Raw genomic sequence first — 17945 nt, forward strand, 5'->3', positions numbered from 1 at the left:
TCTTGAAGGGCCAAATGAAACAATTCTTTTGCATCCCTATTCACCTCCTTATGGAGCACTGCTGGGGACATCCTGTATAAATAAAAAATAATGAGACTTAGTAAGCAGTGATCTAGTTCCCACGCCTTACTAAGTCATGGCCACGCATTAGGTTCTTGTTCCCATGCTTTACTAAGTTGTGGTCAGAGATTATTTTTTATTTATACAGGACATCACACCTCCTAGAGTGGTGCAACTGACAGGATTTACACTTTAAACCCCCTTCTGATGATGCATCTTCAAGGTGGGAGGAATGTTTCACAAAAACAACTGCAATTTTGAGTAGGACTGTTTCATTTTATTTAAACCTTACAGTCTGTCAGTCATTGCAATGTATTACCCAAATGAGAGAAATGACAACAAGGACAACAGGCTGAAAGCTAAAGTTAGCAATGTACCTACCAGGCTATGTAAATACCTTAATGTTTGGTTCATTTTGCGCATCCACTTACTACACTCTGCAGGCATTGTTCAGTTGAATTGTGTCTGTGATGAAGAAAAATGCTAATGACCAAGGTAAGAATTACACTAATGCTAGCTTGTTTGTATTCATAAGCGCTTATATTAGTGACAAGCCTAACAGTTAGGATTGAATTGCACTGCCTGGATTCCCAGCGGTTGTCTGTGTTCACATAATGCATGCCAGATATTTTAGTGAGAGAACATTGAACAAAAACAATATAAAATGGTAAATTTGGTCAAACTGATGAGGCTGATGAATTATGTCAAACTGATGAAATGATGCACTAGAATACTGCTTTTAGATTAATAACTGAAAAATAAGTTTAGTTTTCAAGAGGTTAAAGATTAAAATCAGGCTCAGATCATGTGTGGATCTCTAAAATTCTAGTTTTGAGTTTCCAGCTGAATGCTGAACATATGGGGCCACAGTAATGTTTCCAGTCTATTTTAACAAGTCTGAAAGGCTCTGCCTAAATCCAGATGCAGAGGAAACAGAGGTATTCCTGTGTGCATGAGGTTGCAAGATGGACATATTTCTGATGTGTGCTGTAGGGGTGTGCACATATGAATAGGAACCTCAGCTGGATGTAAAGATTTTAGTCTTGAAGGGTGTGTGTGTGTAGAACTTTCACAGCTGTGTATATTTATCTCATCCAAAGAGTTTTATCTGAAAAGCAGTAGGTTTTTCACTATATGGTGCAAGTGGGACACACAACCTTCAAGAATGTGGAAAAGGAAGTATCCTGTTTTTCAATAAACATACTGAAATACATCCCAGTCTGGGACACATATGATTAGGCACATGTTCTCCTATTCAAGTGTCACTGAATTTTCAAATAGTGCCAATACTTTATTTCTTAAATGTTTTAATGTCCTTTTAATTAAGGTATAAATTAAAAGAACATCAAGGCTGTGCTTTGTAGACGAGCCAAGCTACTTTAAATCACTACCTGTTGGTTCTGGTAGGCCCAGAGTGACCAGTCTTGGGGACACTAGCCAAAATGAAACATTTAAAAGGTTACTACATCTGTTGTAAACATACCTACATGTCTTACAGAGCAGTGCTGTTGTGGCCTCTAAAGTGGGATTTTCTGGTTTAGGAAAACTCCCTTCTGATAATGTATGTTAAGGATGGGGTAAATTATAGAAAAGCAGCTTTATAGCTGTGGTAACTGTAGATTTGCAGCTGTCTAGATATCTTACCTCAGTTTGGTTAGAGTTACAAAAATGTAAGCCTTGTATGTGTTAGCCTATAGCTCAGTGGCTAGGTTAGCATTCAGGTTGTATCGGTGTCATTTTGATTTTTGGCTGAATTATCTCTAGATTTTTTACCCACTACACAGCCAGGGCCCACTGGTAGGCCTAAAAATGTATCATATATTTCTAGAACCTAAGAATAGCTCAGCCAGTTTGCACCAAAATCTCTAATTACTGAATAATAAAATCCCAGGCTTATTACATAGTAAGGCTTAAGTTAAGTTAGCCTGCATTTAGTGCAATGCTCTCCATGTTGCATCATTCTGGTTTAATATGTGTTTAGAGGGTTTTTTTTGTGTATATTGAGGCTAAACAAGTGTCCCAAAAAGAGCTACATTCATCTATGGCATAGTCCAAAGTTCTTATTACAGTTAATCATTTTTAGTGCATGTTTTATTTGAAATTAATTGAATGATTGTCATCCATGTGTGGACAAATCAGTTTATCTCTGCTCTATTATCATAGGTTTCAGGCAGCATGCCATAACAGAGCGACATTTGTTGCTGTGGCTACCGTTGCTGGTGTAGATAATCATGTCTGTAACGAAGGGAAATTGGAGCCGTGAATCAGTGAGTCACCTCTCCCACAGCTTCACACGGCCTTATCAATCATTCATGCTGCAGGAAGAGAGCACACGGGGCAATTTAACACACCACAATCAGCCACAGGTCCTGTTACAGCCAATGTGGTGAGGCATCCTTCACACTGATCAGCTGTGTGTTTTGGTGCTAAAGAGGAGGGTGACATGCCTTTGACTTCAACAAAGGGGTGAAAAACAAAACGGTTCTTCTAAATCCACTCTGCCTACGGCCTTCAGAAAACTGGCATATAGGTGGCTGCATCACTTTTATATTCACATGGGCATGGGCATGGGCATGGGTTTGGTTGCAGATGTTTGTGAGTGGGGGCACTATGCATATGGAGCTAATACTACATAGTTAGTAAGCTATATCAGAGGAGATTATCACCGAGACTGTGTTATTATCCATAACCTTTAATTTCACTCTTTAACCCTCCCATAGTGTATATGCCTTCAAACGCCTCTTCTTACATTCTATTCAATTCTATTCAATTCATTCTATTCAGCCACTAGTTGCTTATTGAAACAAGATATTCTGTCAAATGTGCACATTTAAATATCTTAATCCATACCATATTTTATTTTTTAAATATTAGGAAAAATTGTGTGCACTGTTAAGTAGACAGTGGGAAAATCTTCATAAACTTTTCACTGCTTGATATAAAAAAACAGTAGAAAAAGCAGACAAATCTGTCAATATTGAATGTAATTATTCATGTGACTACACAATTGCATAATAATGATGCAATATTTAGAAAAATGATAACTATCCTTAGATGGGTTAAAATATTTAAGACATAAAAAAAATTTACTTCTTCACTATTTAATCTGAGGCTAAATTAATTTATTTGCCTAACATCAATAAATTGATTAATTATGTAATTGTGCACTAGATGTGGTGTTCACAACGTGTGGATGTTCATTCTTTTCACTGGCCTGTAATAGTTTCTATGTACTAGCTTCACTAAGGTAAAATAACACAACCTGACTGTCCCGCCAACTCCAGTCTGTCCAGCCAATAGCCTGAGGGTCAGTGAATGAGAACAGAAGCCATTAGAATGGGAGGTGCAGATGTGTGGTGTCTCTGTACTTTAATTTCCTGCCAGTTTAGAATGCCAGGTGATTTTGTTGTAAAGTGTATCCCTCATAACTGTGAGAGCACTTCTCCTGGGACAGTCTGCATCAACAGTTCTGTGTTGCTGCACTGGCCATTGATAGCCATTGGAGTTACAAAGGTACAGTTCAATTCACTGTAAACAAAGAAAGCTCAGATTTAAGAGGTGGTAATCGGTATCTTAGCCCAAACACATTTACCAGCCTCACTCTCACAGTTATAGTTTGCTCAATGAAGTCACAACAACCTAACCAATCAAGTGCTATCTCAGTGTCCTCCAGAAGGCAGACCTACTACAACATCCCACAAGACTTCAGCCTAGAACGTGAGTGAAAGGTTATAGCAGGCTATATATGTAGCATCCTTGTGCCTCTCGAGTGGCCTGGGAGCTTTGCTACATACCACAGATGTGTGAGGGGCCAAAGCAAGCCTGCAGCTAATGTAACAAACATCTATAACACACTGTCTGATGAACTGAATCTAACCTGTTAGTGAAACTGAAAACAGATGGGAATTTTGAAACTGCCTTGAGAAGTTCTCTAATACAGTAAGGTACACTAGTCAGAGACCATGCATCACTTATTTCATTCCCTGTTGAAAGTCAGGGGAAAAAAAAACAACTGACAACATACATTTAACAGGACATTACACAACAACAGAACATAAGACCATTTGTTTCCACTCTTTATTACAGCATCCCTTCTTTTCAGATTTGCTTTCATGGAAATCTGCAGGGAGTTTTCCACACTTTCAAAGCTCTTAGAAGTTGGTTAAATTTTTTACTTCTCACAATCCAAGTAATCCAAAACATGTTCAATAATGTTCAGTTCTGAACTTTATCAACTTCCTTTCCTTGATGAGGGCTTCTTGACTGCTACACATCCTTTCAGACCCACAGCACTCTGTCTTCTCACAGTGGAAGGATGGACAAACTTCTGTGGATTTTTTCAGATCTGAAGTAAGAGTAGAGCTTGATTTTCTCCTCTGTCAAAGATGAAAGCTTTAAGCATTGCTTTTCTGATGGTGACAGGTTTGGTGGTCTACCAGGTCCCATTTTCTACATAATTTGTAATAATTTTTCTTCATCTTTTGTCATTTATTTTCCTTCCCCTCCTTATCCAGGTGGATTATCTTACATATAATCTCAGAAATATCTGCAACATAAATAACTTGTACTTAATGACCATTTCAACCAGAAATTAAGAAAATGAAGGGTGGTCTCTGACATTTGCACTGTATTGTATATGGCACTTATGTTTACACATAATAGGAATTTGCCTTTGGTGACACAGTATCCAAAAGCTGATAAGTCAATATAGACTTTATAAGTTTGAAGCCTCTCTCTTCCAATAGCGTGTGAACCTTCTGACTTTTGTTGCCTCGGATCTTTGAGAATGAATCTGTGCACTTAAAGAAAAAGAGAGTTAGATTGAAAGTGGCATATGACAAGTGGATATTGAGTGCACCGTGAGCTGTCATATGATGTTAATGTGAGTGCAAATCGATGCAACAAGGAGCTAAAGGCATCTGAGGGCTCGGCAGGATGAGTTTCATCTGAGCTAAGAGAGAGGGAAGAAATAGAGTGAGAGACAGAGAATCTGACTCGAGCACTGAAGGCTAGCATAGCTTGCTTCAAATTTCAGTCCTGTTATGGGTGTGGCAGTCCGTTACCCAAGCTGAGAGGAGATGGATTGCACCATAACCTCATTCCTGTTGCAAATCAATTCGTTTAATCCTTGAGCCCTAAACTTATTGTTGCTGTGATGCTTGTTATAATGTTTGTCTGTAGTCTTAATTTTATATCAAGCCTTAGATAGATGCAAGATAGATAGTTTGAAGGGTTAATAAGTTCCATCCTTGCACACTGAACATGGATGTAGAGGAAGAAACACTGTTTACTACCCAAACACCATTCACGCTCAGGAAAAGCACATTGGGAGGAGCTGTGTAGAAAGTTAGGAAGGGGCTTTTGTTTACTTCCCCCTTTTACATGTTCACTTGACATTCTGCTGCAGAACAGCTCCCTATTGTGCCTTTGCAGAGAGAGTGTTCCAGGGCACTTACAGATCATCTTAAACAGAATTGAGACTCAGATGCCATACCCACGTGCCAACCTGAACATGTTCTAGTAGAATCTGTATTCATTAATACTTTATGTTGTGGCTATCACAGCTGACCAGAGGAGTAACTGATCTATTAAATCTGAGGGGCTGACAGATATCCCCTGCTGAGACTGATGTATAGACCCACAAGAAGAAAATCAGAGCTTGTTATGAAAATTCAGCCTTTTAGACTTTAGTAACTTTTCATGGTTGCATGTTCTCAAAGAAGAATTAAGGACATGTAACATGTGCTGCTCATTGTGGTTATAATAGTTAGTAATGTTAGTAATGGTGGTTGGGTGAAACATCACGTTTGGTGCCTGAAGTTTGCTTCTTTGGTTTTGCACTGGAGCTATAATGCTAACGTTGCTAGCAAGCAAGGAAGCCAATGCCCCAGCAATTGAAATATTCAGGGCTTCATTTAGGCTGTATGTGGTTTACAACACAGCACGACTTACTGTGAACTTCAAAAACAAATAAAACATGCACAAAACCATGTAGCTTAACACTGCATGTGACCCTGTGGGTTGAGTAAACTGAGAGATGTTTTGGGGGTGTATTAAGTAAAAAAAAAAAAAAAAATGATTTGAGTGACTATAGACTTCTTGTGCTTGTTAGCATTCTCAAATAAAAAGGGCTTCCAGACTCTAAACATTTCCACATTGGATGATGGAGGGTAAGAAGGAAATTGTGCATACAGTTTTTTTTTTTCCATTTTCCTTTAATATGAAGATAACTTGCCAGAGCTTTTTAGATTCTACACTCTGCAAACTACAGTGTGAGCAGGAGCGATAGCAGCGTTCATATTGGGGTATGGAATGTCACAGTTATGCAGCCGCATCGTGCGTCATTAAAACACATGCCTGTTACATTCCAAACTTTAATAAATCTCCTAAATATATTCCTCAATGTGTGGTCCGTTTAACAAGGCATAAGAGAAACATTTTGTCATTAGCAGTGTCACATTTGCAAACCTTTTTTTTGCAAAAAAAATTTAAATCACTCAAAAAATTATATAAAATGTACACGAATGTGTGTATAAGTGCAAGTGATGACTGTGGAACTCAACGGGGCAGGTTTAGGAATGCTTTGAGGATTTTTCAGTACAATAGTTGTATAAATTACCTGATAACTGGTGACTCCACACATTTTCATTCAAATTGTCCATTTGGTTGTTTTTATAAATGTCAACTTACTTTGTCCAGAATCCAGTAAATCTGATGTTTTTTAGAGACAAGTGCACTCAAAACTTTAGGTTTGATAACCACATTTATAACGACAGAGTGAGTCAAAAGTCACAGTTTTATTTTATTTTTTATGCTGTCACAAGCCTCCACGATGCAGTGCTGAAGGTGGTGTTTGTTGCAGATTTCCTCAGCATACACAATTTGTTTGAGATGATCCCAGAGATAAAAGTCGATAATAAAAAATATAAATAAAATAAAATAAAACCTGTCCTGTGACTTTTGACTCTGTATTATAGCCTTACATTGTCCCCATTGGCACTTCTGCAGAAACAGAAGTCACATTTAATTAAGTGCATCAAACAGACTGGATTGCTCTACATCTATCTTTCAGCATTGATGATCATTCATTAAACTAGTAAGACTCACATTTTGTTGTCTTAAAGTACCAATATCTCCTGTGTGGATCAGTAAAATATTCCTGCCATTTTTGGGGTGAAAACATTGTATTTAGCTATTATTCAAGTGTATTGTGTCTATGACTGATTCCAAGAAAATGCTTTATATTTACTTCAGTTTCTGTGTGTTCTATTCTAGTTATCTTTGTAAGATTACAGGAACACAATACAAGGCTGGGTTTTGCCCACAGCCTTTTGGGTAACACTTTCTTGAACCTTGCTACATAACATTGACATAACCATGTAAACATGCCATACACTGTTATGAGTTGTTATGGCAGATTTAGTTCTATAATACAACAGTATTATGATACCATTACTGGTCATTTTCAGAACTTTTGATGCTGTCTGCTGTCATGACATCGGTCATGACAGTTACCAGTAATTGTAACATGGCACTGGCACTGTTGTATTAATGAACATTATCCATCATAACTTATTACAGAATATGAAATCTGCTATAACATGATCATGGCATGGTAATGTTGATGTTGTACAGTGTCAGAAATAAAAAGGTTTGTCACTGGGGCAGTACCTCTCATCACTGGGGTGGTACCCTCAAAGGTACATTTCAGTACTTTAGTCAAGGATAATTGTAGCATAAGCCTTTACAATTATATTTATATTAATAACTTCTGTTGACTCCACACACCCAGTCTCATCTCTAGGCTTTTTATTTTATTGTTTTGTTTCAAAACGTTACATTATGAAGAGGTACAAATACATACTTTTCTCCTGGAAAAACTTTAAACCACTGTTGTACCTCTGAGGGAACATTTACATCGTTTATACCATGACGAACAAAAAATGTAGCAGCAAAGAACCATTATTTCAAAAAAGTGCATAGTGGAGTTCAAGTAAAGCATTGATGCATTTTTCTTTCTCTCAAGAAACTCTAAAATATTGCTCCCTATGACATCTTTAGAGTGCAGGTTTCTGTGGTTTATTCTTGCATTCTTTATTGCAGGTCTGGTGGAGGAAGGCCTAGAAGGGCAATATAAGGTTACACAGTGGAACCAAATGGGCGCCTCAGATCAGAGATCAGATTAGAAAAACCTTCACTGAAAGGAGCCGAAGAGGGCGCTTATGACTTTGAGCAATGCAGAGGTTCTCATTACGAAGGCCAAACGGAGCAATACATCAAAGAGATCTAGAACGGAACAGAGGAAAATTACAAAACAAAATTATAGTATCCTCTTTCAGACTCAGCAAAAAAGAACCGTAATAAGCCACTATAAGCTCAATATGCTCTTTTACTTCAAGCAGATTTGATAACTGAGCTATTGCTGTCTGTCATGTCTGACTCTTGCCTTGTACCTTAAATAGCCTTCGTCCCATGAAATCTGAGGGAACTGATCAAGATCTTCATGAACACTGGAATGTAGTGCCAAGCTTACTAGATTACAGAAACTAAATGCATTGTGTGACATTGTTTTAAGGGCCTTTACTTTGCATTTTTCTTGTACTTTATAGTTTTTATTCAGACATGCATTTAGAAAATTTAAATGACTTTCTCTTAAGCAGTAATAGTTTATCTTTACACATCTCCAACTTGTCTTTGAAAATAAGCATGTTACTACTGGCACACGTATAACATAGTTGAGGCTTAAACAACGTTAGTGTGCAAGAAAGCAAAAATCTCCAAATTTCAAGTTTATCTCTAAATTTAACAAAACATTCAGCTGCTCACTTTGATAGGGTTAAGCCAGAGAAGCTGAGCTGTCCGACAATGTGCTATATGTGCAATTGTGTATTGCACTTTCCTGTGAAATCCTAGGCCTTATCTACAATACATTTGCAGAGTCATTTGAATTGATGCAATGTGTCAGGAGAGTGATATACAGCTAAACAGCAAAGCACCAGAAAGAGCATAAACAAACATACAAAATGTCTAGTGTTGAATCAAGGGTAACAGATCAGTATAGAGACAATAGAGGCTTTCAATGACTTTTGTGAATTTATAAAGTGGTGTATTGTTCAAATTGATCACTTTTTACATATGTTTTTGTCATCTTTTTAGTAATTTTGCATTTTTTGCATTGACTGTGTTTAAAAACTGGTAAGCTCAATTTGTGCTAAACTGGAGTCTTGATTAGGGGTACGTATTCCTTGTCCTAATCCAGTCAGGTCTCAACTGGGACCTAAATGTGGCCATGGAACTTTGTCTAAACTAGCCGACTACATAGCTTTATCCAACTATGACCCGCAAAAACAATATTTTTGAGCAACAATAAGTTAATATATACATAAGTGTGAATACATCAAAGATGTTTTTGCTTGGCTGAGAAATGGAGTGCATGCTATTTAGATAGTAGGTTAATTAGCCTGCGTGTGGCAGTACATTAACATTAAGGTAGCCATCTTTAGCCTGAGTGTACAGGTAGACTGAATGGACTGGCTCCTTTACCCCTCCTACACTTTGGCCTTGTTGTTCCTAGCTTTGATATCCAAATAAATTGCGTACAGCTTGGAGGCTTTCTCCGATTCTCTATTCGGTTCAACATTCCCAGTTGTTATCGTTATGCTTTGTTTTGGGGAGGCAGCATTTGCATGACTGGCAATTGGCCACACACTGAGAATACAGTGGGCCACAAACATGTGCACTCCAGTATTCACCCAGGATATGCAATCTGCCCTGTGTGGTGTCCATTTTATATGCTGTTACATTAAAACCTCAGTCTCCATATGTTTCATATAGTTTTGCCATACACTACTTCTCCCTCACAACCCACATACATAGCGGCCTGAGAATTGTCCCAGTACTCCCAATGGCCAGTATATCCCTGTCCAGATAAGGCTTTATGAGTATTAGAATAGCAGCTGTGTTGGATCTGAACTCTGCAGGGTGATAGAACTCCAGTACCAGGATTTAGCAGCCCTGATCTTGATAAGTCTAATAAATTACCAGTCAAAAATATAAAGATATGAACCAGCCAACCACTTTTCAGCTATTAATAGCTTATACAGGTGGCATTCTTTACTTTGTCTTTAAGACTGATATGTAAATAGCCTCTTACTACATTGTACTGGGTCTCATTCAAAAAAGAGCCTAGGGTGAAATTTATGTAATTTACAGATTTAGACTGCATCAGTGTTTCCCTCCTGAGATACTTCATTTGGATTTGCCCAGGCTGGATTGGCTCACTCCAGCTTGAGCGTTATCCTCATAACTCATTCATCATCACTCACATCTGCAGATAGTTTCGGTCACATTAACTCTCACATATATATCCCTCAGTTTGGCATTACATTTGTGAAATCTTGCCCACATTACTGTGCAGTTCTGAGCGTTGTTTTCTGTGGTTTGTCTATTGTAAACTTTCCCTGCATTGTTCTCGCCTGCTTGTGTTTTGAATCCTTCCTGTTGCGATTAGGAGTTTTAGATTACCCCAGACAAAGCTACTCAGCGAAGGAACCCTGCCTCAATCATTACAGGCTGATATTATCGGGAACACTACAGGAAATATACATTTTTGGATGTCTGGGTCCTTTGAAATGCTATAATGATGCAAGGCTATGAAGTTGGCTGGAGCATCTAAGCTGTAATTATAGGTTGAATTGTCATATGTAGATGTGTTCATGGCAGAGAAATTGCATCCATGACAGTTTAAATTCGGCTGTTTTTGCAGTTTAGTTTGGGCACCCTGGGTCAAATCACATGTTTAAAGTGAGAAGTTTGCACATCTAACAAAGTTAAATAACAAAATCTACAAATGTTAGACCACAATTTCTATTTGCTGAGTCAGGCTACATATTTATTACATTATGTTTAAACTGTGTATTAAAATGTGCAGAAGTGTGTTCTCCATAGACGATGTGTTAACCTATTTTCATTTAAAAAAACAAAACAAAAAACAAACAAAAACACAAAATGCAGTTTGACCAGGTACATCCAAATTTTTGCATGTGACTGTATGAACCGGGGAGTAGAGGGTTTATTTGAAATTTGATTATCCATTATATGGCCAGCACTGGAGGATTGACACATCCTTCCTTCTGCTTTGGCTCATAAATGATTAGATCTTTAAAAAAAAAAAAAAAAAAAAACAAAGCTGATTTATTTGTATTAGACCAGTGAGGACACTAAACCCTGGAGTCTTACAGCCATCCAGAAATGCACACATGCTTCAGTGCTCAAGTTGTTGAATGTTTGACTTGAACAGTTTGGCTTTCATTTGGCACACTTTGAGTACTGAGCATGGCTCCAGGATGCATTAGAAACTACTAACCTTCCTGGTCAAGAAAACATCACTCCATAACATTCCCAGTGTAAATGACCGGAGATGGAGTGACTGGTCTAATGCGATTAGTAATGATAAAAGGGAGGAACAATGGAACATCACTCTCTACTTACAATCACATTTCCATTTGCTCATAGGTACTTGTTGCCCCTTTCTCATGAACTGGCCTGAATATATACCAAGGTAGCAATATATCACTCAGAATCAACCCATAATTTGCTCACTGATGGATTATAATTACTGATCAACAGCTCCTCACAAAGTGCAGCCTGTTGAAAGATGAAGTATTCCTATGTACTATCCAGTGGGGACACAATCACCAAGACTCTTGGTTTTGGTTATTTAATGCCTATAACCACATCACAAAATGATCTTATAAATATGAACTATTTATATAATCTTAAACATAAACAAAGATATGTAAAAAATTAAACTAAGTATTTACTACACATGAAAAACAATGCTTTGTTGCAACTCTGTTGTAAGAAATAACTCTGTGGTTTATTGTCTAACTTTGTGGTTCAGTTTTTGCATATTCCTGTTGGCAAACTATCTTCCCAAGATCCCAAATTTATGAGGGTGCCTCAGATGGTTTTTCAGTATCAAAATCCTCCATAAATGTACAGTGGGATTCAAGACAGAGGAAAAAAAGTCCTGAATTATTTTTGCTGTATGATTGAGGTCATTGTTGAAATTTTCATCTTCTCCCCAGATCCCATTATGGTGTCCTTTAATGACATGTACGGTCTCATATCATGATGCTCCCACCTCCATACTGGTGGGTTTGGTGCCCTTGGCTTTATATGCACAATCCAGTGTCACATTATTTGGTTAGTCCCCTATAATCCCCTATAGATTATGTACAGATTTTCAAATTGTTAGCAAATTATCTGTTGATTCTAAACAATAGTGGGGTTAGGGTTAGGATTTGGACCAGGGTTAGAGCTAGGACCAGAGTGAGGGCTGGGTTTAGGTTCTGGGTTGAGGTTAAAGTTAGGATTAGAGCCAGGTTTAGAGTCAAAGAAAAATGGTCAGTATAGTAAATTTTTTGTTGACTGTAAATGGACAAAATTCAAGCTTCAATATGGGTATCACTACTATTTTAGCTATACAATACACTTGTCTATTTTATGCAGTATCAGAAATTTAACATTTTTAAACAACATTTCAGCGTGCCGTTTTCCATGATGCTAACTGATAAGCTACTATCACTGGTTAGCTACAGTACCCTTGTTGCTCCAGTGCAGAACTAAAAAAGCAAACGTCAGACACAAGACATCTTGACAGTCTTGACTGTTTGGCTACATTTAGGTGGTAAATGTTTAAATTTAGACATGTTAAACACCGAGTACAACACATATAGTTAAATGTCATTTTTTTCAGTAGCCTGACTTTTCCTTTCTGTAAAACAGGACTATCAGGGGAGAGGAGGGACAGTAGAGAGTCTCTGGAGAGCACATGGCCAGCAGCCGTGAGCCTGGCAGCAGAAGACCAGGCCAAAGCCCGGTCCCGCTGAGGATGAATACAGGGCTCTGTTCACAGTGCCAGTCATCACATTCCAGCAGAGGCACGGCTGAGCGGGGGGGACTGAGCAGCCGCCAAGCCTGGCCAGACTCCCACTCAATGCAACAACAAGCCTGCTCCTAGCTAACACACTTTGGCCACTCACAACTGCATAAGGCCACTGCTCATTGTTTGCTGGTATTCTCTGATGTAGCTGTGCTAGCAATCCAGTCTTAAGGGATCTTTACAGCTACTTTACAGTTGAATAAATCTTTTAACCTATTAAACTCTACAGACCCAAGATACCTTCGGTTTCTGAAATTTTTACCCTCCCCTTCAAGGCAAAGTGGTACAGAGGAGACATACAGTGTGAATGTGTGAGGGGAGCGGGGGGAGAGTGGGTGTTGTGAGGAGAGTGGTTCTGCCTCTCCACTTAAAAGGTATGAATGCCCACCACAAAGTGAGGTGGAAGCAAGGCAGACACCACACCAGCTACAAGGCTAATATAACTAAAAAGTAGTGGTTATAGCTAAAGTAAAAGTTATGGAGTTGTGATCAGAAAAGGATGTGCATGCATTTTCTGACAATGTATCACATTTACTGAAGGGACAAAAGCAGGCATGTGCACAAATCTTGCCACTTTGCCCTCAGATAGTACATTTGCCCTCATGGTTGATGTGTGCAATAACAATTTTTGTTGCCTCCACCACTTTCCAACATGTGTTTCAGTGAGATGTTTCTCCTGGGTTGGCTTTGGTTGTTAAATACTCATTGCTCTTTAGCACCTCTGGTGCAGGAGTGCAGGGCACAACCTAACATTGTTTTTTGTTGAATAACTTTTGTTGAATAAATATTTAAGCTGGAATAATCATATTTTCATACAAGCAACATACACAAACTACAGATGAAAACTTGAGCTTTGTTTTCAGCACTTACCGTTTATGCACAGTTTCACCGGAAATGACGGGAAGTGAAGTGTTATAGTTTATCCCATGGGTGGGTTAACTGTAACAGACAGTCGGTCAGTTTAACACTTGATAGAAAAGTCTGATGAATTAGTGCAAAGGTAACTCAATATAATTCCATGTTGTAAGAAACAAATATACTTTCCAACCAAACTGCTTCTTTATACAAATTATACATGAAAACTGACATGAGACTGTATCAAAACAACAACAAATTAATTTTTGTCCAGTGAGGGACAACAAAGAAACATCACACATCAATAAGATTTGGAATATTGTTTCTCAATAACTACAGCTTTACAAACTGTCAGGGACATTGTATAAAACATAAATAAAAACAGAATTCAAATGATTTGCAAATCCTTTTCAACCTAAATTCAATTGAATGCACTACAAAGACAAGATATTTATCGTTTTTAGCAAATATTCACTCATTTGGAATTTGATGCCTGCAACATGTTCCAAAGACGTTGGGACAGAGGTAACGAAAGACTGGGAAAGTTGAGGACAGTGTTGCCAACTCCTCAGTAAGGAAAGTAGCTATTGGCTGTCCTAAAAGTCGCTGAATGACATCATCGACTAATTTGCATAATTGTCAATTTGCGTGTATTTGAAGCTGTAGAATAAAGGAATAACGTTGTGGGAGAGAAAAAAAAAGTGAGTAAAAAACCCTAAAATGTTAGAACTACAAATGAACTCTGAATAAATTAACTTCTGTTGATTCTTTTTTTTTTGCCTTTGACATATGCCGTCACTTCTCAAAATGAATTCATCACTTTAATGCTTTGTCTAGACCCACATTACATAAATCATTTTAACGTAAATTACATAAATCAATTTTTGTCCTGTGTTGTTAAATGTTAGCATATTGAATTTAATCAAAAGACTTGTGGGGTGGAACTGCTACTCCACGTTCAACCCTCCTCCTTTTTTCGGGCTTGGGCGAAGTGACCTTAAAAGAGACAATTCACCCGCTGCTCGCTGAAGACAGTAACTGAAGAACATGTGTGTTCACCTCAGAGTCTCAAAGTCTCCAAAAACACCAGAAAAAGTCAGTTGCTTTAAAAAAAAATAAAAGTCGCTAGAGGGGTCTGAAAAGTCACTAAATATAGCAACAAAGTCACTAAGTTGGCAACACTGGTTGAGGAATGCTCAAAAAACACCTGTTTGGAACATTTCACAGGTGAACAGGTTAATTGGAAACATGTGAGTGTCATGTTTGGGTATAAAGGGAGCATCCCTGAAAGGCTCAGTTGTTCACAAGCAAGGACGGGGCGAGGTTCACCACTTTGTGAACAACTGCATGAGCAAACAGGCCAACAGTTTAAGAATAATATTTCTCAACATGCAATTGTGAGGAATTTAGGGATTTCATCATCTACAGTCCATAATATCATCAAGAGATTCAGAGAATCTGGAGAAATCTCTGCAAGTATGCGGCAAGATCCCTCAGGCGGCACTGCATTGAAAACCGACATCATTCTGTAATGGATATTACCACATCGGCTCAGGAACACTACAGAAAACCACTGTCAGTGAACTCAGTTCGTTGCTCCATCTACAAGTGCAAGTTAAAACTCATGCAAAGCGAAAGCCGCTGGCTTCTCTGGGCCTCAGCTCGTCTGAGATGGACTGACGCAAAGTGGAAAAGTGTCCTGTGGTCTGATGAGTCCACATTTCAAATTGTTTTTGGAAATCATGGACGTCGTGTCCTCCGGGCCAAAGAGGACAAGGACTGTCCGGATTGTTATCAGCGCAAAGTTCAAAAGCCAGCATCTCTGATGGTGTGGGGGTGTGTTAGTGCCCATGGCATGGGTAACTTGCACATCTGTGAAGGTACCATTAATGCTGAAAGCTACATACAGGTTTTGGAGCAACATATGCTGCCATCCAAGCAACGTCTTTCAGGGACGTCCTGCTTATATCAGCAAGACAACGCCAAGCCACATTCTGCATGGGTATTAAACTGGCCTGCCTGCGATCCAGACCTGTCTCCCATTGAAAATGTGTGCCGCATTATGAAACGCAAAATACAACGACAATGGAGATCCCAGACTGCTGAGCAACTGAAGTTGTACATCAAGCAAGAATGGGAAAGAATTCCACCTACAAAGCTTCAACAATTAGTGTCGTCAGTTCCCAAACGCTTATTGAGTGTTTTTAAAAGGAAAGGTGATGTAACACAGTGGTAAACATGCCCCTGTCCCAACTTCTTTGGAACATGTTGCAGGCATCAAATTCACAATGAGTGAATATTTGCAAAATCAATAAAGTTTATCCGTTTGAACATTATCTTGTCTATGTAGTGTATTCAATTGAATATAGGTTGAAAGGGATTTGCAAATCATCGTATTCCGTTTTACTTTTTTGCTTTTCCGGTGTTCTCGTTTTCATTTTAAAGTCTTTTTAAAGGGAACAAAAAGAAAAAAATTACTTTGATTGTTTAGTAAAGTTGGTTTAGCTGCAACACCATGCGACAACTAACCCTGCAGGATGGAGACTGTGTTTAAGCCTAAATATCCCTGAAAACACCCTTCGGCAAAGATCTTTTTTGCGGGAGACCATGGCTAGGAAATGTGGTGATGTGGCCAGAAACTCACACTTCCTGACCTTCCTTAATGTAAAAATTTATGTTAGTTTGTGACCCATATTAGGTTGTTCCCTGCACTCCCCTGCTGGCTGCCTGTGGTTCTCCTCAGTAACTACAGCTTTGCATGCTGGTAACTGGGGTTCAAAAGGAAATGTTAGTACTTTTGGCTGCCTTTGGAAAACCTGTTAACACTAGGTTTAGTTTTAATGTGGTCATGCTCTCAATTGCATTTCAATTGACAAAAAACAATTGCAATGCATAGTAAATTAATTTGTTTTATTCATGTTCACATTATTGTCTTGAACCCCAGCCCCACCATAGGCACAAAAGTACAGACAAAATTCAGTCTTTAAGGCACCTCCTACTGGTTTTAGCTATGTGACATTAGTTATTTTAGATGATATGTCATTCAGCATCAGAAAATTATTTTCATTGCTTGTTAGCCATTTCATTGTTGGAGCTTAAATACAAAATGCTTTTGCCAAACTATACATGTAGCAAGCCTTCCAGTTAGCATGAGGTTGAAATGAACCTTTCAAAACACTCAAGGTTAGTTTAAAAACAATCAAATACATGCAGTAGAATTCCTCTTACCAGCACAGAGACAATATACCAGCATGCCAAGCAAATCAATGTAAGAAGGCTTGGCTAGTTTACTAGTTATAATGTTTATATGAAATATACCTCAAAAACACACCCTTTCTCTCTGGTCTTGACCTCTAAACCTCCAGGTCTAGGAGAATTGAGCGCGTTTCCTGACACACGTTCAGGATTTCCTCTGCCACACTTGACCCAAGATGCCAGAACAAAAGCATGGGCCTTTCCATGCAGACTTCATGAGGAAATGTTTACTAGAAAGTTCAGTCTCAGTGCAGAGATGACATATTTTGGCATACAATCAAAAGGAAATTTTATTTTCTAGGGTTTGTTGATATATAAGTGCAAACTGCATAGCAATTTATGTGTTAACGTGTATGTTTTGTCTCCAATTCTGGAGAGAAGTAACACTGCAATTTGGAAGTTCCTCAGCTCGAGCTGATTAAGGGTTTGGTTTTAATAGTTTTGCTGATGAGTTAAAAGAAATGTGTAAAATTCAGTTTAAACCACTTTTATATACACTGCTCAAAAAAAAAAGGGAACGCTCAAATAACACATCCTAGATCTGAATGAATGAAATATTCTCATTGAATACTTTGTTCTGTACAAAGTTGAATGTGCTGACAACAAAATCACACAAAAATCATCAATGGAAATCAAATTTATTAACCAATGGAGGCCTGGATTTGGAGTCACACACAAAATTAAAGTGGAACAACACACTACAGGCTGATCCAACTTTGATTTAATATCCTTAAAACAAGTCAAAATGAGGCTCAGTATTGTGTGTGTGGCCTCCACGTGCCTGTATGACCTCCCTACAATGCCTGGGCATGCTCCTGATGAGGTGGCG

Source organism: Pygocentrus nattereri, chromosome 13 (genome assembly GCF_015220715.1).
Source record: "Pygocentrus nattereri isolate fPygNat1 chromosome 13, fPygNat1.pri, whole genome shotgun sequence".
NCBI classification, from domain to species: Eukaryota; Metazoa; Chordata; class Actinopteri; order Characiformes; family Serrasalmidae; genus Pygocentrus; species Pygocentrus nattereri.